Genomic DNA, 20,873 nt, shown 5'->3' with positions numbered 1-20,873 from the left:
CCAGCATGGGTCTGGCATGGATTCACATGCAAACCCTCCCTCCTTCCCCTCTGCGGCTCTTCACTTGGTCATACTGCCACTTTACGTGCTACCAAATCTGAGGATGGCTGCCAGGGCAGGGGTTTAGGTAGAGGGCAGTCATTGGCTGGGGGCAGTATGACCCAGAGATCAGTGATTGGTTACTACTAAGAAAGACAGATCAGAAACAAAACTGATACTGTTTTTTTTCTTTACCGAGGATTCCCGGCCTGACGACGGGGAATATTCATGAGCATGTGAATCCATGCCAGACCCATGCTGGAGAGCAACAGTTACAGGTAAGTAACTTGTTCCTTATATTGAGTGGAGAGTATGGCGGGAAGGTGTGTTTAGATATATAAATGTTTATGATATAGCAAAATGATGAAAATGAAGCGACAATGTATTCCTGCTTAGGCAGCAGTATGCTAAGTAGTTTGTAACCTGGCCATGCAAGAAGGAAGACTGCAGCATCCCTTTTAAGGAAGCACAACAGTTTTGGATGAGCTATGCCAGTATCCAGTAACCAAGTTGAACAATATCTAAGGCTCCTCTTTGGCACTAGACTGCATGAGCTGTGAACAGGGAGGGACAGAATGCCGTTCAGTAGCAGAGATATTTTGCCCCCTCCTCATTTCTGTAATGATTACATTTGCTATCCTTGCAAGACAAGACTCTTGGCCTTAATTCCCTAGAGGGATGAACTTTAATCTGATGTGAGCCTGATTAGGGGTACCCCAATATATTTAAGAGGTACCCCTGTAAATATTGGCTACCTTTCAGTGTCAAGGGGTTGATAACGGGACTTATGCCTCAACCAATAGCGCCTCGCGCTCATGCTCCGCAGATAGCTCCACTTCCACCACTAACACTGCCTTCTCCTTCAGGCAAACATGCCCCAGCATTGCCTTATCCAAGCCCAATCTTTTTGCCGTGGCGGGCAGTGCAGTCTCCAGCACCACCCCCACTGGCAGTACTGCCTCATCCTACACTGACATTGGTGGGCTCAAAGACCCACGCTCTCCCTGCAGAGAAGTCAAAGGAGGGGACGCCTGCCATTATTGACACTGGCAATCTTGGCACACAAGACATGGGTTCTGATGCCGATGCAGAGGAGGAATTCCCTCACTCTATCCAGGCTTTCCATGAAAGAATATGTTTGGCTGACTGTGTGAGCCTCTGCCAGAAGAGCCTCAGCCGAAAACCAGTGTTCTGTCCGAGATGTTGGCCCTCCACTCCTCAAACACTTCGGGACTCCCATTCCAAAAAGATGTACTCACTGAGGTATTGAAACTGTGGGAGAAGCATCAATCTGTCCAGCCGACAAACAAAATATTGGGGGCCAGATACCAGCCTCTGCCTTAGAAGCCACCATTTGGGCTAGGGACACCCTGTCTGTTACGCTCACCTGGTATACACGGGGAAGCCACCCAGCCCTGGTTGGATAGTGTGCACTCTCGAACCCTCTCCCGGTCCCTTGGTAAGGCCTCTGGTTAAAGATGGGTCTGCAATATAGGAGAGCTGGATTAAATACCAGATTGTCTTTGTTTTCCCACCTCCCTTGGCCTCAACTCCTTCCTCCCCTTTGGGCCCTCCCCTCCCCTTAATATTGTGAGAGGTGGATTCTCTGTCCTGCTCCTCGTGGCAGGGCGCATAGATATGGGGGGCTGTTAGGCACAAACCTGTGCAGTTCCCTTTGGGAACACTGCAAAAGATTTAGGACTACAGGTGCTAGCAGTAAACCCACTTGGTACCAGATTCACCTGGTAGCTGTGGCTGTGCAGTCAGACTTCCCTCAAGAAGAGTTAGGCAGTATGCAAAGTATACACAATAGGCACTCAGACACAATAGCACAAGCAAACACTGACCAGAGCTTTGGTATCAAAGTATATAATTATTTATTTAAAAACACAGTTTGAAACTCTCCAGCACTCTTATTGTAAAACACTCTAAACACAGTTACTAGTATAATATATACAACGTTTATTCCTTATCAGACAAGTCTTAGTTAACACCACTTATTTCCAGACAGAGGTGAGCGCTTAACTATAGATGGCACTCCAATAAGTTCATGAAGAAGGGAGGGAAAAAGACAGAATATGTGAAGATACACCACTCTAAGATTTAGGAACACTTTTAGCAAGGCAGAAGAGCAAAAGTCACTTGTGAGCCAAAGTCCATAGGCTGGGCCCACTCTTAGAGAGAGCAGAGCACTAATGCGCCCAAGATCACACAGTTACACTAGGCTTTGAAAGTCTTGCAGAGAGTTCGAAAAGAGTTTAGAGAGGCTCAGAAAAGTTTAGCCAGGGTGTCCCAGGCTAACCCACGTTCGAAAGCCGGGGGCTAAATCTACCCCGTACAGTCGGTGGCAAGGGAAGCCAGGCGGAACACGGTACCTTAAGTGGGAAGGATCCTCCAGCGGTGGAAGTTCTTCCTGGCAGCGGGTGCAAGTCTCGGCGTCGTCCAGAGGAAGAGAAGATCTCGTCTTGGAGGAAAGATGAAGGTCGTTGCACTGCCAGGGAAGAAACCAGCCGTGGAGTTTTCCGGTTAAAGGTATTACCCTTTATTTCGCGGTTGTGGTAAAACGTGGTATTCCGGTTGCCGGGGTGCTTGGAACAGGCAAGGCGGCCACGGGATGCGTCAGGAAGGCGAAAAGACGGTGAAACTGGTTATCCCCACCAGTCAAAGGAAGAAGACTCTCCAGCGGGAGATCTCCTCTGTCGTTGGGAAAAGTGGTGAGACGGACTTGGGCCAATCAGGACGGAGTGCGACTTGAGTTGCCTAGGCAACTCAGTCCAGGGTGCCTAAATCCCACTTCACCTCTCCTAAGTACCCCAGACAGAGTGGCACCGCTTTGGAGGGCTTCTGTGGAGAAGCCTGCCAAAAAGTGGAACAAAGGGCTCGACTTGGGTTGGAGTCACAGAAGAGAACACAAACGCCATTTTAGAACCGAGTTTTGGGAAAAAATACCAACCGGAGAATTAATAATAAATAAATAAACCGGCGGTATGTTCGAGGCTATCGTAATTAAATAATTAAAGATAGTAGCCTCGAACATTGGGAAAATCCCATAGAGAAATATTCGTGGTTGAATATAAAAAGTAGTATCCACTGCCACCAGCCAAAACCTGATCAGGGGGGACGGAGACGTGCCCCCTCGACTAACAGACCCCGGGGCAATCGAATTGCCCCAGCCATTACGTCCACAATATGATGGTTTGTACTGGTTCTGTTCAGAATTCAAGACTAGTAAAGTCAATGGTGACTTTACATGCCCTGTCGAGACAGTAGTCAGTCCCAGGCTATGGAGTCTATACTGGGGGGTCACCATGACACCCCTGTGTTACTGCACTGAGGGTGCTGTGGAACACACATCACAAAAACACATGAAGCCCTATGGAGTAAAAGACCCCATAGCCCATTAAACACATCTAGAGTTAAAGCAACACACTCAAATCATGTCCAAGAGTTGAGCGTAAAAGAGTCTCACTCTTGGCAGGAGAAAAAGATAAACCCCAAAAATCCAGCAAAGCTGCTGGGGGACTCACTAGGTTAGGAAATTCAGCCTAAACAGAGAATTCTCCCTAACAGGGGCGTGCAGCGACCAAGTTATTTCACTGGTGCAAGCCCCCCTGTGGGAATCCAGGCCTGCTGCAACTCCGTAGGTTTGCTGCTTTACAGTCTTCACATGCAGTTCTTATGTTCCTCTTAGATCGAATAATAATGTCTTGTTTCTTTCCTTTTAGGTATGGAAAGGTATTTTGGTGTTGTCATGCAGTTTGAAGATGAGCATAGGCCGGTAGGCGAAAGCACAGTGTGCGCGATGCTGTCCGGTGAGTAATGCGCGGTGCTGTTTCGCCTTTTATATTGCTAACCTGTGTCTTTTCTCTCCTTGCAGGTTGCACTGTTCCTCGCTGAGCGCCGTAATGTTCCAGCAATGATACTGACCAGGAGATGACTACCCAGGTAAGAAGTGTGTGGCTTTCTTCATTAGGGAGGAAACGTGAGTAAATGTTTACTAATGCTGTCTTTCTTTCTCCTCTTTCCAGGTTATGGTATTCCAGGATGCATGCGGTTCCGGATGATGGAGTTCGTACCTTCAAGTGAGTGGAACTGAAGTCGGCGAAGGATTGAAGACAGGATACTGTTCAAGGTAAGTTTCGTAGTGTTCTTTCTCTCTCTGCAGGTGCTTGGTTTCAGGTAAACTGGCATCAAAGAACTGGGCACGGTGAGCGTTACGCTGCCCACAGCAGAATAACGCAAATCATGTTCTGCTGTTTGGTACGAAGAATAAGGGACTGGCTGCCAGTGATTTAGATCTGCGGAAAAATCCATTTCACAGGTACTGATCAAGATAAGATTTAAAATGGAGGTTTTCTGGTTCAGTAAGTGCATAGATTCGACCACAAGGAATTTGCGCACCTGGTATAAGGTCAATCTCACAATCGTAGGGCATGTGCGGTGGTAGAGTATTGGCTTGTTCTTTCTGGAACACGTTTTGATAATCTTGGTATTCATTTGGTAGAGTACTCGTCACACCTAGTACAATCACCGCCGTACTGGGAGTAGCAGATGTACATAAGTCTGTTTTCCCTTTTTCTTGGTAATAACAGGTGCGAGCACAATCATCGGAAAAGGCCAACTTCTTGGCACACCAATCTATTAGAGGGTTGTGAGCTACCAACCATGGCATCATTAAGATTAGTCGAAACTGAGGAGCTTTGATGAGATCGAATTCAATAGATTCTCGGTGTCCATCCTGGCACAGTAGGGTTAGTGCTGCTGTAAATTGGGTTACTAGTCCGGAAGCTATTTCTGTCCCATCAACAGTAGTAACGTTTTCAGTAGTCGACTTAGAGCATAAGGGAAGCTCCATCTCTGCTGCCAGATCTTGGTCTACATAATTCCCAACTGCTCCGCTGTCTATGTATGGTTCGACAGCATGCATCCGAGACGGTTGTCTGTGATTGATCAAAATTACTGGTAATGCAAAGTGTGAGGTCTGTGGCTCATCCTTCTCTGTGGCTCCAACAGTTCTCCTTGGTGGTTTCACAGGACATTATTTGAGGAAGTGGCCTGATTTTCCACAATGTAGGCATAATTGCTGTTGCCTTCTCTTGTCTCTTTCAGTTTTAGTTAAAGGGGGCCGTACACCTCCGATTTGCATGGGTTCTACCATGTTTTCCAATGTACGTGGAACATTATCCTTGGACCGGACATACACAGAGTATTTAACCTTATCCCGTCCGCTTTTGGGGCTTGTAATCTGTGATCTAATTGCACCACAAGGTTGATGAATTCTCCAGTCTTTAGGTCAGTTAACCACTTGATCAAGGACATCCTTTAGTTCCCCTCGTAGACCCCGATGAAATAGTGTGGTCCTTTTTTCCTCAGGCCACCCAGCTTCAATGACTAGTCTGTTAAATGTTGCTATATATGTAAGCAAGTCTTGACTTCCTTGACGGAGTGACAAAAGTTTGTTGTCTAATGCTTGGCCTTGGGTATGACGAGCAAATAGTTTTTCCATTTCCATCTGGAAACCCCCAAAGTCATGTAACAACAGGTTATCCTGACTTACCAATGGTACCGACCAATCCGCAGCACTGCCACTCAGATATGACAAGACAAAAGCAACCCGCGCTTGGTCGTTAGGAAAAGCCCCAGGTCTGCAAAGGAAATGAAGACGACACTGGTTCATGAATGTTGCGTACTTCTTGGGGTCCCCTGTAAATCGTTCAGGTGGAGCTAAATGAACTGCCCCAGGAAGGGTTATTTGTACTGGATTGGTGGAAGAAGTTGGTACAGGTGTTGGCGGAATGTTACCAGGCAATAGGGTCTGTCCTGCCTGTGATTGGAGCAATTGTCTTCTTATTTCGTCGGTACGATCCTTAGTAACAATCAAATCCCTCCTAAGGGCATTGGTTTCTTGCCTGGATGAATGTACTTCAGTGCGTAATTGTCCCAACAACTGAACTAACTGGTCAGTCTCTGAAGTCTCCATGACGCCCAGGTGGATGAAATGATTGAGGCTTTGCGTTCTGTTACGCTCACCTGGTATCCACAGGGACGCCACCCAGCCCTGGTTGGATGATTTGCACTCTCAAACCCTCTCCTGGTCCCTTGGTAAGGCCTCTGGTTAAAGATGGGTCTGCAATATAGGAGAGCTGGATTCAATACCAGATTGTCTTTTTTTTCCCACCTCCCTTGGCCTCCACTCCTTCCTCTTCCTCGGGCCCTCTCCTCACCTTAATATTGTGGAAGGTGGATTCTCCGTCCTGCTCCTCGTGGCAGGGGCACGTAGATGTGGGGGGCGAGCAGCGACCAAGTTACTTCAGTGGTGCAAGCCTCCCCTGTGGGAATGCAGGCCTGCTGCGACTCTGTAGGTTTGCTGTTTTACAGTCTTTATATGCAATTCTTATGTTCCTCTTAGTTCGAATAATAATGTCTTGCTTCTTTCCTTTTAGGTATGGAAAGGTATTTTGGTGTTGTCATGCAGTTTGAAGATGAGCATGGGCCGGTAGGCGAAAGCGCGGTGTGTGCGATGCTGTCCGGTGAGTAATGCGCGATGCGCAGCGCTGTTTCGCCTTTTATATTGCTAACCTGTGTCTTTTCTCTCCTTGCAGGTTGCGATGTTCCTCGCTGAGCGCCGTAATGTTCCAGCAAGGAGACTGACCAGGAGATGACTATCCAGGTAAGAATTGTGTGGCTTTCTTCATTCCGGAGGAAACGTGAGTAAATGCTTACTAATGCCGTCTTTCTTTCTCCTCTTTCCAGGTTATGGTATTCCAGGATGCATATGATGCCGGATGATTGGGTTCGTACCTTTAGGTGAGTGGAACTGAAGTCGGCGATGGATTGAAGACAGGATACTGTTCCAGGTAAGTTTCGTAGTGTTCTTTCTCTCTCTGCAGGTCCTTGGTTTCAGGTAAGCTGCCATCAAAGAACTGGACACGGTGAACGTTACGCTGTCCACAACAGAATAATGCAAAGCATGTTCTGCTGTTTGGGTGCAGTTTAAATAGTCTCAGGTAATGAAGTCCAGGTAAAATAGTCCCAGGCCTGCCACACCCAAAGTAGTCCAGGTAAAGTAGTCCCAGGCCTGCCACATCCAAAAGACTAGACCGCATAGCTCAGTTCCTTGTAACTGAGCTATGTCTGTGCCTCCATGTTGGCTGAACCCCCCCAAGTTAAATAGTCCCAAGTAAATAGTCCCATTCTAATGTTGGTCTTCATGATGGTTATGAGCCTGGTGCCAAAGAGTCTTGGATGTGGTTTTAAGGCCTTTGACCTGGCCTTAACTGGAAGGCTGACTTGCCAGTGTGGGCCATGGGCAAGGGTCATGACACTGCCCCCCCCCCACAACCGCCATTAAGGTCACTGCCACTGAGACAGGCATTAAGGCCCACGAGACCGGGCTCCATAGTAAGGTGGCCACCGCCATCCATGCAGATGATCCCTGTCCTGAAGCCGCGATAGATGTCCTGCCTCAACTGCCGCTAGACTGGTTACGCTGCAGCCAACTGAAGCACAGTGTTCAGATTCAGCAGGCCCCTGTGAGAAAGGCCTTGTAGCATGACTGTCGCCTGTTAGGCAAGCACGCCAACACTTTTCTCTCCTTCACCATTACCTGCGCCTACCCCCTGGCTTCCACCGATCTTCCAATGTCAATATTCCTTCTTCAGGTTGCCGCCATTGCGTGCTTCCCATAGCATCACCCTGAAGTTGGACCCAGCTGCTATGGCTCCCAAACAGCAAGGCAAGCTTAATCCAACAGCCCCTTTGGCTTTACATTCTACTGTGGGTTGTGATTTGGCGCCAAAGATGCACACACCTCCAACATGTCCTCATCCTGCTCTCGCCACCCCGTGACCATCCAGTGCTCTGGGCCAACTCATCCCTGACCGCTCCCCTCAAGCCTGACTAATCCGGACCCCACAGCAGCCACCCCACTGCTATTCACTCCAACCCAATGGTGTCGCTACCAGCAGCCACATCTTTCTTACCCAAATGTGTCCACTTCTTGCCTCTTCTCTCAGAAGAACTAGTCTCTCAGTCAAACAACCACTGGGCCCCCTCTCAGCCCCTACCGAACCCCACTGCTGTCTACTCCAATAGCAATCCAAACCATCCACGACCACCCTCCCATATTCCCACACTCACATCCTACCACGGCGTGAAATCTAACTTGCCTAGACGCCTGAAGACTTGCCATGCTACGCACTGGAACACCACCACCAGAGCTCCCACCTGGCACTGCATTACGGGGCTCCTAAGAATCCATCGGATCTCATCCCGCACTCTGCCCCCTCCCTCCATCCTGGCCATCTCCCATCAACTTCTCAGCCAGCACGATAAAGAGCATTCACCTAATAACAGTCTACAACTTAATGGGGCCCTGATCAATGCCCGCTCACTAAGTGCACATGCCACAAACATCCATGACCTCATCATCGAATACCACCTTGACTTCTTGGCGGTTTTGGAATCTTGGCTGCATAGTGCCACACAGCCAGCCCTCTCACTCGCCATGCCACTGACCACTCCATCCTTAGATCTGATCAAGTGGATAAGCCAGGTGGTGGTGTTGCCCTCATCGCCAAAACATTTAGAGAGAATCCTACCCCCCTCCTCCAGCCAGGATATGAAGTTCTATTGACCAAACTTCTCCTCAACCCCCAAACCACTATCAATATACTCTTGATTTACCAGCAGACCATCCACCAGAACTGCCCTGAGCTTCACATCCCTCTCCTCTTCTAGCCCCTTATCAAACCCTCTACCACGTTGTTACTGTTAGGTGCTTCCGATACCAGAGCTACCGACCTCTTGAGATCACTCGAGGCAATGAACTTTACCAAACAAATCCATTCCACTGCCCATTCTAAGGGACTCACCTTAGACAGGCTGCTCACTTTAAACACAGCCATCAACATTACATATATTCTCCCTGTGCCCTGATCTTACCTCTCTCTCATCGAGTTCTGCCTCTCCCACTCCAAACCCACAAGTAAGCCAACAAGGGTCCTACCACCAATCCTCTCCCGCAACACGTGTACAATCACTGAAGACAGCCTCTACTTGATGCTGCTCCATCACCTCTCCCAACCACCCCCACCCCAACTCTATGACCCCCTACACCATGGCTCAAAGATTGTTGGGCCCTCACATACACTATCAACCTACACACCCCACTTAAGCCTAAATCCATCAAACCGGACAGAAGGGCGGACATCTGGTTTACAGAAGACCTAATTTCACTGCGCTGATGCAAACAAGCCCTTGAGCACACCTTGAGGAAAGAAAACACACCCTCAAATCTACGACACCTTCCTCACTGCTTCCAAAACTGAAGTCAGTTCCAGAAAACTCTTTGCCATCCTTAAGGAATTGCAAACCCCCATTCGCACTTCCTCCCTAGTCCCTATCGACAATACCTGGTGTTCAACTATCCAATCAGCCCTCACAGGCAAAACCAAGAAGCTAAAACTCAAAACTGACGAGAAGAAACTTCAGCTCCTTGCCAAAACCACTGTGCAGACATCTCCTCCCACTAACATCCAATACCTCACTGCCTCCCAATTCCTCTTCTCACCTGTTACCACGGAAGATATCATTAGTACAATACAACACCTCAAACTGTAAAGGGAATGGGTGCCCAGCTCATATAGTCAAACTATGTGCTACCACCCTAGCACCTGCTATAGCTGACTTTGTTAATGCCTCTTTTGCCTCCAACCTTGTCCCTACTTGCCTCAAAGCAGCCTGGGTCTCCCCACTCATTAAGAAATCGTCCCTTGACTCCATCCTCCGCACAAACTACCGGCCCCATAACTACAATACCCTTCCTCCTGAAAATCCTTGCCTGCATTGCCTACACCCAGATCCAATACTAGCTCCTCTGGTCCAGACAATCTGGTTTCTGTCCTAAGCACAGTACAGAAAGAGCACTTTTAGACCTCAAAATTCAACTCGACAGCTACCGAGACTCTGACAAAATTGCCATTCTGCTCCTCGACCTCTCAGCAGCCTTTGACCTCATTGATCTTGACACCCTCTGCGATCACCTTGTGTCAAACTTCCACTTCACCCAAGAGGCAGCCCTTTGGATCAAATCCTTCCTCAGTCCACTTCCAGGGACTTCATTGGCTCCACCACAGCCAGCACCATCCTGGTCGCATGCGGGGTCACTCAGGGCTCCTGCATCTCTCCTGCCCTCTATAACACCTACACTAAGCCCCTTTGTGATCACCTCGATGCTTTGGGCATTCCTTACACAAACTTTGCAGATGACACCTAAATCTTTATCGGGGAACCAGGACGTAAAAAGAATTAACTAAACATTACAGTGTCATTCAGAACTGGATGGCCAAAAAACAACTGCTACTTGTGGGCTTCTCTCACTGTCTACGTTCCTTGGACCCTTCCTACTCTTCTTTTCCCGTTGTTGGTCTGCAAGCATGTGAAGACGCTGGGCGCCCACCTTAATGCTGATCTTAACATGTCCCGCCACATCAATGCTCTTGCCTCTTTCACTGCCTACATGGCTAAACTCATAACCCTGTGCAGAAAACATGTCATCTCCCCAAAGAAATGCCCGACTCTCGGATGAGCCATTATAGGCAATAAACTAGACTATTGTAATGTCGTTTTTTTAGGCGCGTCTGCTAAAACCTTGCCAATTTACAACTCTTGCAAAATAAGGCACTAAGGTCGGCACGGGCTTAAAATACTCTGACCACATTTTGGCCACTAGAAGAGAGGTACATTGGCTACCCGTCAAAGCAATAATCGAATTCAAAACGTTGACTCTTATGCACCGATGCTTGCACAAAATGTCCCCTCCTATCGTATCCGCTGCATCTCAGCAAAAGCAGTGGTGCACCCCCTATGTTCCTCTTCTAGTCTTGGGTTGCGCATGCCTAAATTCAATCTTAAGCAAGCTGGAGGTTCTAGCTTCTGTGTCACTGTGCCCACCCTTTAGAACGCTCTCTCTGGACATATGAGAAATTAAACATCACCACTTGCCTTGAGAAAACTCATGAAAACTTGTCTATTTAACAAATATGCATAACTTGCCCACTGTACTTTCTTTATGTACCTACCTACTCTTCAGGTTTGGGTGCTAACTAAATGCCACAATAAATAAACTAAAGCATATCCACATTCATCTGTTGTAGCGTTGGTGGTGTTCACCAAGCCTTCAAGCTGTCTTCATCTGAAACAAGCCAGTGCTGACGCGTCAGAGAGCTGGCAAATGTTCGGGCCTCATCTGCCAGTGGATAGGCAGCAGGCCTTCAAGTCGGGTATGACAGAGTTTCAGACGGTGGCCAATGACTCTCTACATATTGATACGGCTAGTCATGGGATGGCGAAGGTTCCGTACCTGTGAAGGGACGCCTCGATGTACGTAAATTTGCATAGCAGGTTCAGGATTGCATTATCGATCTCCCCTTTGACGGCCAAGATCTGTTCCACTCCTCACCAGACAAGGAGCTCAATAAGCGCAAAACCCCTACTCAGACGGCCAAATCGCTGACAGTCCTCACCAAGCCTAGCCAGCGGCACTTTCAGCAGCCTCACAAGAGACTCCAGGCAGAAGTGCTTTAGCGGATTTCAGGCTGCTAGGAAAGAGGCAAGGAACAGAGCCTGCTCCCCCAGTGGTCACAGAAAGAAGCAGTCAAGACCCTCCTCCACAGGGTTTTACGCTAGCCACTTATGTACTGCACCTTCTGATCAGAGAAGAACAATGACCAGCAGGATTGGCACAACAGCATGTCTGTCGGCTGCTGTCAAGTGAACACCTACTTTCTTCTAACTTCACCCCTGTCCCCCGTATTTCTTTAATTCCTTCCTGCTCACCTTGTGGTATCTCTTCCGGTTCTGCTCCGAATCTCCTTTTCCAGACCGCTTGCTCTCTTGTCTGATGATAAGACCTACCCCGAGAGGAAGCCACCTTGCCCCTCGAACTCTGGGCAAATGGGGGCCCTGAACCGGGGTAGACCGGTGTAGGGGAAAAAGCCTAGAAGGCACAAAAAAAACCTTTTTTGCAGGTCTTGTAGTAGGACTTGGCAGGACTGCAGGGCAGGACCGATGTAAGACGGTAGCAAAGCTTGACAGGTCCGCTGAACAGGGCAAAGGCAGGAGCGCCTACATCGGAAGGCAGAACGACCAAGCAAAGGAGGGAGCGAGGCACAATGAGAGTGCACAGGAAAATAGCACCAGTAGTCAAAGCGAGGGAGAGAAAAACAAAGAGAAGGACGAGGGAGTCAAAAAGGAGCGGAAGGAGAGAACAAGGGAAGGGAAGAGAAGCAAAAGGGGAAATACGGTGGCAGTAGCCACGGAAAGGAAAACTGCAGCGTACCAACCCGGAGCCTGACGCGAAGGTTGCAACGCGCGGGCTTCCGGGTTGGAAGACGTTAAATAGGCTCCACAGTGGAGGGGCGGAAGAAACTAGACCGCTGCATGTGGACGCCGGCAGCTTGACGGCCAATTCAATGGCTGCACCATCGCCAGCGTCTCCACAGCCGCCAACGGCGGCCGAGCGTGACAGTATGCCCCCCTCCAAAGCTGATCCCCCCGGGCTTACCCGGATGAGCCCGGTGAAAACTCCTGACTAGTCTGGGAGCACGAATATAGGAATTAGGCTCCCAGGAGTCCTCTGAACTGGGGTAGTTCTTCCAGGAAACCAGGTATTCCAACCTGCCTTTGCGATATCTGGAATCACGGATGGCCGATACCTCATATTCTTCGGGCAGGGTTTTGGCATTACTTTACAACCCAGAAGCCTTCTTAACTGATATATGGGGATCAACAGGACGAAGGAGGGAGGAGTGAAAGACCGGGTGTACCCGGTGCATGGACTTGGGAAGCTGTAATTTATATGCAACCGGATTGATCTTCTTGATGATCTTATAGGGCCCTACAAATCGGGGGGTCAATTTGGTCGAATGCACCCATCTAGGCAAGAATCGGGTTGATAACCAAACTCGATCACCCTCCTTCCAATCAGGGCAGGGCAAGCGAGACCGATCAGAAAAAACCTTATACTTATGCCTAGCGGAAGCCAAACTCCGTTGAGCGGTAGAGTGTGCGACAGTTATGTGATCCAAGGTAGATTCAATAGTAGGTAAATTAGAGGGTGAGGAAAATACAGGAAGTATACTACGAGGGTGAAACCCATAGGAGCAGAAAAAAGGGCTAAGACCCGTCGCCGAATGTACTGCGTTATTGTATGCGAATTCTGCTGTGGGCAGAAGGCTAACCCAATTGTCCTGATTCTTGTTGATGTAACACCTAAGGTATTGCTCGAGGGAGGCGTTAAGTCGCTCCGTCTGACCATTGGTCTGGGGGTGAAAGCCAGACGATAAGGCCCTTTCTATCCCTAGTCGGTGGCATAGGGCTCCCCAAAATCGAGATGTATATTGAGTACCTCTGTCAGAGATGATTTTATCGGGAAGACCATGGAGTCTGAATATGTCCCTAAGAAAAACTTCCGCCATCTGGGTGGCAGACGGTATTCCCGGTAATGCAGAAAAATGCGCCATTTTAGTAAACGTGTCTATGGTAACTATGAGACAAGTCGAACCCTGGGATACGGGCAAGTCTACAATGAAGTCTGTAGAAATTTGAGACCACGGTCTGTCGGGTAATTCTGGTTGAGTCAATAACCCATATGGTTTGCAGGTTGTAGTCTTATTCCGTGCGCACACCATACATGTTCTACAGTGATGTCTCACATCCTGGGAGAGCGATGGCCAAAAGAATGAGCGAGAGATCAACTCTGTAGTTCCTTTAACTCCTCTATGTCCAGCGGTCACATGGTTATGGCCCCAGACCAGGACCTTCTGCTGTAGGGTTTCAGAGGGAACATACAAACGCTGTCCCACTAGCAAAAGTCCTTCCGACCAACTGATCTGTGGACGTAGACTCCCAGGTACTGAGGTGACTAAGTCCGGTCTGGTCACCATCTTGATTTCTTGCAGAAAGGAAGAAATTAATCCCACAATCCTGTTTCGGGGAAACAGAGGGTTACCAACTGGAGGTGTGAGGTACTCGGAAGACTGACTTCTGGATAAGGCATCGGCCAGACGATTCTGAGTGCCTGGTATGTACGTTATATTGAAATCATACTGGCTAAAGAAATGTGCCCACCGGGCCTGCCTGGAGTTGACACAATCCATACTTCCGAGTACCTTCAGGTTTTTATGGTCAGTGCGTAACACGAAAGGATGGGTACCGCCTTGAAGTAGGTGTCTCCATTCTTCACAAGCGACCTTGAGAGCCAAAAGTTCTTTTTCTATTACAGAGTAATTCCTTTGGCTAGTTGAAAGAGTTTTAGAGAGATAGGCTATGGGATGTTCCTTGCCATCCTTAAGTTGAAGGAGAACAGCTCCCAAGGCGTTGGCCGAAGCGTCGGCCTCAACTATGAAGGGCTGATCCTGATCCGGTTGAGACAGAATCGGCGCTGAGCAGAATCTTCCTTTCAGATCCATAAAGGCTTGGTTGGCCGATTCCGACCAAAAGAAAGGCTTGGCATCCTTCTTCAGGAGGGCGTTGATGGGAAGCACGATCTGTGAGAAGTGATTGATAAATTTTCTATAGAAATTGGCTAACCCCAGAAATCGTTGGACGTCCTTTAGGGATGCTGGAACTGGCCAATCCAAGATGGCAGATACCTTCCTCGGATCCATAGTGATTCCTTCCTGAGAGAGGATGTACCCTAAGTATGGAATTAGAGGGCTGGTAGAGGCATTTCTCAAGCTTGACCAATAGCTGTTGCGACCGTAAACGCTGGAATACTGTCCGAAGATGACACACGTGTTCAGAGTTGGTCTTTGAAAACACCAAGATGTCATCCAAATAAATTATGACACTACAATACAACAAATCGGAAAACAGGCGATCCATAAAGCGTTGGAATATGGCGGGTGCGTTTACCAGGTCGAATGGCATCACCCGATACTCAAAAAGGCCAAACGGGGTCCGAAAGGCAGTCTTCCATTCATCCCCATTCCTAATTCGTAGGAGATGATAGGCACTACGGAGGTCCAACTTAGAAAATATTTTGGAACCCTGGACTGCTTCCAAAATGTCTGCTATCAAGGGCATCGGGTATCTGTCTCGAACCGTGACCTTGTTCAGGCCACGGTAATCAATACAGGGCCTTAGCTCCGAAGAGTCCTTTTTAGGTATGAAGAAGAGAGAGGCACCGGCCGGGGATTTGGAAGGTCTAATAAGGCCATTAACTAAATGGGAATCCAAATATTTGCGAAGGGCCCTCTTTTCCATAAGAGACAAGGAGAACATGCGACTAAATGGCACCAGGCCATCAGGCAGCAACTCGATGGCACAGTCTTCCGGCCGATGTGGGGGTAGTTCCAAAACTGAGTTGTCCTTGAAGAGGTCTGAGAATTCGGTCAATTCCTGAGGAACTTTACAAATCTCGTTTACCCCTTCTTGTAGAGGAGTAAGGACCTGTACCGGCTCGTCTGCGGGATGGATACCACAATTGTGTTTACAATATGAGGAAGTGAAGGCCAAAGTGTTCTGTGTCCAATCTATGAGCGGATTATGCATCCTCAGCCAGGAGATTCCAAGAATTACTGGGAAATGCGCTGCTCGGATTAAGTCGAACTGTAGCTGTTCCGAATGGTGAAAGATGCGAACCGTCATGGTTTCTGTGGAGTGGGTGATAGGACCTGATGAAAGCGGGGAACCATCGACTCCTTCCACCTTCTGGACTTCTTCCCTTTGTACAAGCGTGAGCCCTTGTTTGTGTGCCCACATAGTATCCATAAACACACCTGCAGCGCCACAATCCAACAGGGCCATGGTGGTAAGGACCTCCGTCGGGGTAGTCAATTGGATGGGAACTGCCATAAGACGTGAGTCCAGCGTGGTTGGGTGAGAAGTCACCGTCACTGTAAAATAGGGACTAATAGTCCGACCTCGTTCACTCGTCCCCTTTAATTCCGAGGTCGTTCGTTTCCCGACCGTCTCGGCGGTACTTCTGGACAATTTCGAAGCAGGTGGGAATCCGAGCCACAATACATACAAAGCCCCAATTCTCTACGGCGTCTTCTCTCTTCGGATGACAAAGGAGTTCTGGTGGACCCGACTTGCATAGGTTCTTCCTTGTTGCTGGGGTGAGCTAGAGAAGGTAAAGAATGGGTGCCTTGAGGAAGGGAGACAGGGGACTTATACTTCTTTCTCTCTGCCTTGCGTTCACTCAAATGATACTCTATGGAGAACAAATCCGACAGGGTTGTGGGACGAACTATTCTTGCCAGTTCGTCCTTTATCTCCTCCTTCAGTCCACGACGGAATACAGTATACTGGGCCTGTTCTGGCCATCCTGCGGTGGAAGCCAAGCGCTTAAAGGTGGATATATACGTCAACAGGTTGCTGGAACCCTGGTGAACATCCAATAGCTCTTCTGCTGCCACATGGGTAATCTCAGCTTGTTCAAATGCCTGGCGCAATAAGGTCACAAATCCACCGTAATTATTTATCACAGGATCATTGTTTGACACCAAGGGAGTGACCCATGCTAAGGCGTTCCCCGTCATGTTGGAAACCATAAACCCCACCTTGGTGTGATCAGTTGAAAACAAACTAGGTCTGAACGTGAAATACATTGAACATGCTTCCAGAAATTCTTTGAGGCGCTTTGGGGTCCCGTCAAACTTGCCAGTAGACAAAGCCATGGGAGGCAAATCATGATCCCTGGGTTCTCGAGAAGTGATCATTTGTCTCAATGTTAGATTATCAGCCTTAACGTTCTGTAGTTCGATGTTCAAGGCCTGGACTGCGGCCACTAACTCTTGTACTTGTTCAGGGGCGGCCATAGTTACTTCCTGGCGTTGCAATCTGTCAAGTGAACTCCTACTTTCTTCTAACTTCACCCCTGTCCCCCGTATTTCTTTAATTCCTTCCTGCTCACCTTGAGGTATCTCTTCCGGTTCTGCTCCGAATCTCCTTTTCCAGACCGCTTGCTCTCTTGTCTGATGATAAGACCTACCCCGAGAGGAAGCCACCTTGCCCCTCGAACTCGGGGCAAATGGGGGCCCCGAACCGGGGTAGACCGGTGTAGGGGAAAAAGCCTAGAAGGCACAAAAAACCCCTTTTTTGCAGGTCTTGTAGTAGGACTTGGCAGGACTGCAGGGCAGGACCGATGTAAGACGGTAGCAAAGCTTGACAGGTCCGCTGAACAGGGCAAAGGCAGGAGCGCCTACATCGGAAGACAGAACGACCAAGCAAAGGAGGGAGCCAGCAGGGAGCGAGGCACAATGAGAGTGCACAGGAAAATAGCACCAGTAGTCAAAGCGAGGGAGAGAAAAACAAAGAGAAGGACGAGAGAGTCAAAAAGGAGTGGAAGGAGAGAACAAGGGAAGGGAAGAGAAGCAAAAGGGGAAATACGGTGGCGGTAGCCACAGAAAGGAAAACTGCAGCGTACCAACCCGGAGCCTGACGCGAAGGTTGCAACGCGCGGGCTTCCGGGTTGGAAGACGTTAAATAGGCTCCACAGAGGAGGGGCGGAAGAAACTAGACCGCTGCATGTGGACGCCGGCAGCGTGACGGCCAATTCAATGACCGCACCATCGCCAGCGTCTCCACAGCCGCCAACGGCGGCCGAGCGTGACAGCTGCAGGCTGTTGTTGCATCTGAGCAGTCGGTTGAGCTGTTATTGTATCTGAGCAGTCGGTTGAGCATCTCGCAGGATTCCTGGATTCGCTCAGTAGTCTCCAAGGGATTCTGCCTCATTCTTTCTCCTCAACTTTGGTCCATATGAGTTCCGCTCTCCTTTTACAGATCTGCAAGCTGCACATCATACATGTATAGAACCTGTCGTTCCCTACCCCCCACCCTATGACAGAGGTCTAGGGTTCTATTTGAGAAACTTTGCAATCCCCATGAAGAACGAGTTGCCTGTGGGTGATCCTAGACCTCTTCTCTTTCAACCTTCATCTCCCCAACGAGAGGTTCAAGATGATTACGACAGCACATATTCTCAGGTCAGTTCAAAGCAACAGTTGCTTCTGCGCTGTGGACCGAAATGCCACCTAACCGCATGTACCTATATGGGAACCACAGCAGAAATTCCTCAGGTTTTCCATTGGCAGGCACCACTACCAAAACCGGGCCATGCCGTTTGGGTTCAATGCAGCACCAAGAGTGTTCACCAAACTGATAAGCAATGTGGTCAGTTAGTTACCAGTCAGGGGCATCCATTTAAACCCCTACCTGGACGACTGGCTTGTCTGGGCTTATTCCAGCCAGAAAGCTTTGGGTGCGACCAACAACCTGGTGTCTACTCTGTTAATTGTGGGGTTTTCAGTCAACTTCAGTAGGTCCTCGCTGACCCCCACCCACCGCATGTTGGATAATCTGACAGTGATGCGTTTTCTGTCCAGGAATGTGACTACGTCATGGTGGTAGCAGAGATTGTTGGGCCTTATGGGCTGCGTGCTCCCTCTGTGTTCTGCACTCCAGACTGAGGATGAGACACCTGCAACTCCATCTCAGCAGCTCACAGCCGCTAGCCACAGACAAGGAATCACAATGCATTGCCATACCAGCATCTCGTACTCAGGACCTACTTTGGTGGGCAGACCAGAGGAATCTGTTGTCCTAGCAGATTTGTTCCTCAGCAGGTGGGGATCCATCTTGGGGGTTTTCAAAGCTCATGGGCTGTGGTCTGAACAGTAGAGGACACATCACAAAAATATATTGGAACGACAAGCCATCTTCTATGTGTTCCTGCTGAACATCTGCAAGAGATCGGTGCTGGTACAAATGGACAGCTCCATGCCGATGTTCTATATAAAGAAGCAAGGATGTACGAAATCCCCTCCTCTGTCACCTGGCGTTATCGATCTGAAAATGGGCCTGGGCGACCAATATACTGCTCAGGACAGTCCATCAGGCTGGGAGTTCTAAACAAGGAAGCTTATATTCTCATGAGGTTGCACCATGCCAACCAATAGTGGGAGTTGGATCCCCTGGGTCTACATCCAATCTTGCAGGAGCGGGGTCTTCTCAAGACTGATCTGTTCACAACAATCAAGAACAATAAGTGTTTGCGCCTTGAAACACTTGTGTGTAGGCGCCTTATAAATATCATATCATTTTTGGCATGCCTCTCTCATGGCCATGTGGGCGCCGGATCTCTGGGAAGTGCTTTAAGCATTCCCTGGACGGAGTAGTTTCTCTATGCCTCCCGCACCCCCATTACAGTGATCCCCAGATTATTGGCCAAAATAAAGGAAGCCGAAAGCTGCAGCGGCCACCCCGCTTTTGATACTCCCAACTGGCGGGACTGAATGGACTGAGCTTGATTGCTCTTCCACAGTGGCACGACATCTTGATCCAGGAACAGGGCAGGATCCTTCATCCATGCCCTCGATTGCTCAACTTAGCTGTCTGGTCCTTGAGGGTTTGAATCAAGGTAATTTAGGTCTGTCCACAGAGAACATGAAGATCATTCAGGTGGCCAGGAAACAATCTACGCTGTCCCAATACCAAAGTAAAAGAACCTGTTTGTCGTTGAGCTTTGGGAAAGGGTATCAACCCACTCTCCAGCGCCTTGGATGATGTACTTTCCTTCATCTCTCACCTGGCCTCTTCGGGCATCTCTGTTGATTCCTGTCGCCCATACTTAGCAGCTATTGGGGCATACTGGAACATGGGCGAGTCGTCCTTATTCTACAAGGCTTATCCAGTGATTCACAGACATTTGGAGGGCAACTGCCAAGCCCTTGGGGCCTCTGCATTCTACAGAACTTAATTTCCTCCCTTGGAAGGTGTCCCTGTTGGTTGCCCTCACTTCAGCGTTTGAGGTTGAGTAAGATACAGGCTTTCTCGAGCTTTGGAAACGTACACATTCTTTCACAGGGACAATGTCATGCTGTGCACACAACCAGCATTCTTACCCATGCGGTTTGCTCCTTCCAAATGAATGAGGAGGTGGTCCTGCCGATGTTTTTTCCAGAACCACAGTCCTCTGCAGAAGCTACTCTTCACACCTTAAATGGCGGTAGGGCGCTCAAATTCTACCTTCCAGGAACAGGGCCAACAGGATCAGAAAATCAGATGATCTCTTTGTCGCCTTCGGGGGACACAACCCGTGCAGTCAAGCATCGAAGGCCACTGTTGCTCGGTGGCTTGTCTGCCATTAACTACTGTTACTCCTCTCAGAAGCTGACTCCACCTAGGGGTGTGCATGCGCATGCAATGAGGGAAAAGGCCACTGCAGTAGATTCCCAGTCACTTCCCATGGGACGTCGTCAGCAGGGCTGCCACATGGTCCACACCATCAGTATTTTGCAAGCACTATTGTCTGGATACCAGTTCCAGGGCTGATGCCAGATTTGGCCAGGCAGTCTTGCAAAACCTGTTTGCTCCTAGTTAAATAACCTCTACCTGTGTGTGTTCTATTCTACCAAATCTCCCACCTGTATGGATGAAAGAGCACAGGACGTAGGAGTAAGAAGCAGTTACTTACCTTAGTGACTACTGTACTCCTAGTTCATAGTCCCTTTTCCTCCACACGACCCTCCTCGCTCCCATCACCCGCTAAATTGATTCAGTTAGGCTTTGTAGCCAACGGACAGGGGAAAAAGGACTGATGAGCGAGGCATGTGGGCAGATTCATCATGGGTGGGCATTCCCTGCGTGCATTCAATTAATGGGAAAGTTCTATTACAGCGCAAAAAAGCTCTGTCCCATCCCCGTGGGATGAGGTAACCCCTATCAGTATGGAGGAAGGAGGACTAGGAGGATAGGAATCACTATGGTGAGTAACTGTTTTCTCCACATTGCGCACCTTTTTTCATTCTGTTTACTGCAATACCTGC

At 48.9% G+C, this 20,873-nt stretch overlaps 1 protein-coding gene across 1 annotated transcript in view; it reads left to right on the top strand.

The window, feature by feature from the left end:
* TDRD5 (tudor domain containing 5) overlaps positions 1-20,873 on the top strand; it is a 2,293,977-nt gene that overhangs the window by 2,143,457 nt on the left and 129,647 nt on the right. The window lies entirely within an intron of this gene.

This window comes from Ambystoma mexicanum, chromosome 1q (assembly GCF_040938575.1).
Source record: "Ambystoma mexicanum isolate Mex_15411 chromosome 1q, UKY_AmexF1_1, whole genome shotgun sequence".
Lineage (NCBI taxonomy): Eukaryota > Metazoa > Chordata > Amphibia > Caudata > Ambystomatidae > Ambystoma > Ambystoma mexicanum.
Note: the sequence above shows the minus strand (reverse complement) of the source record. Positions and strands in the feature narration are given on the sequence as shown.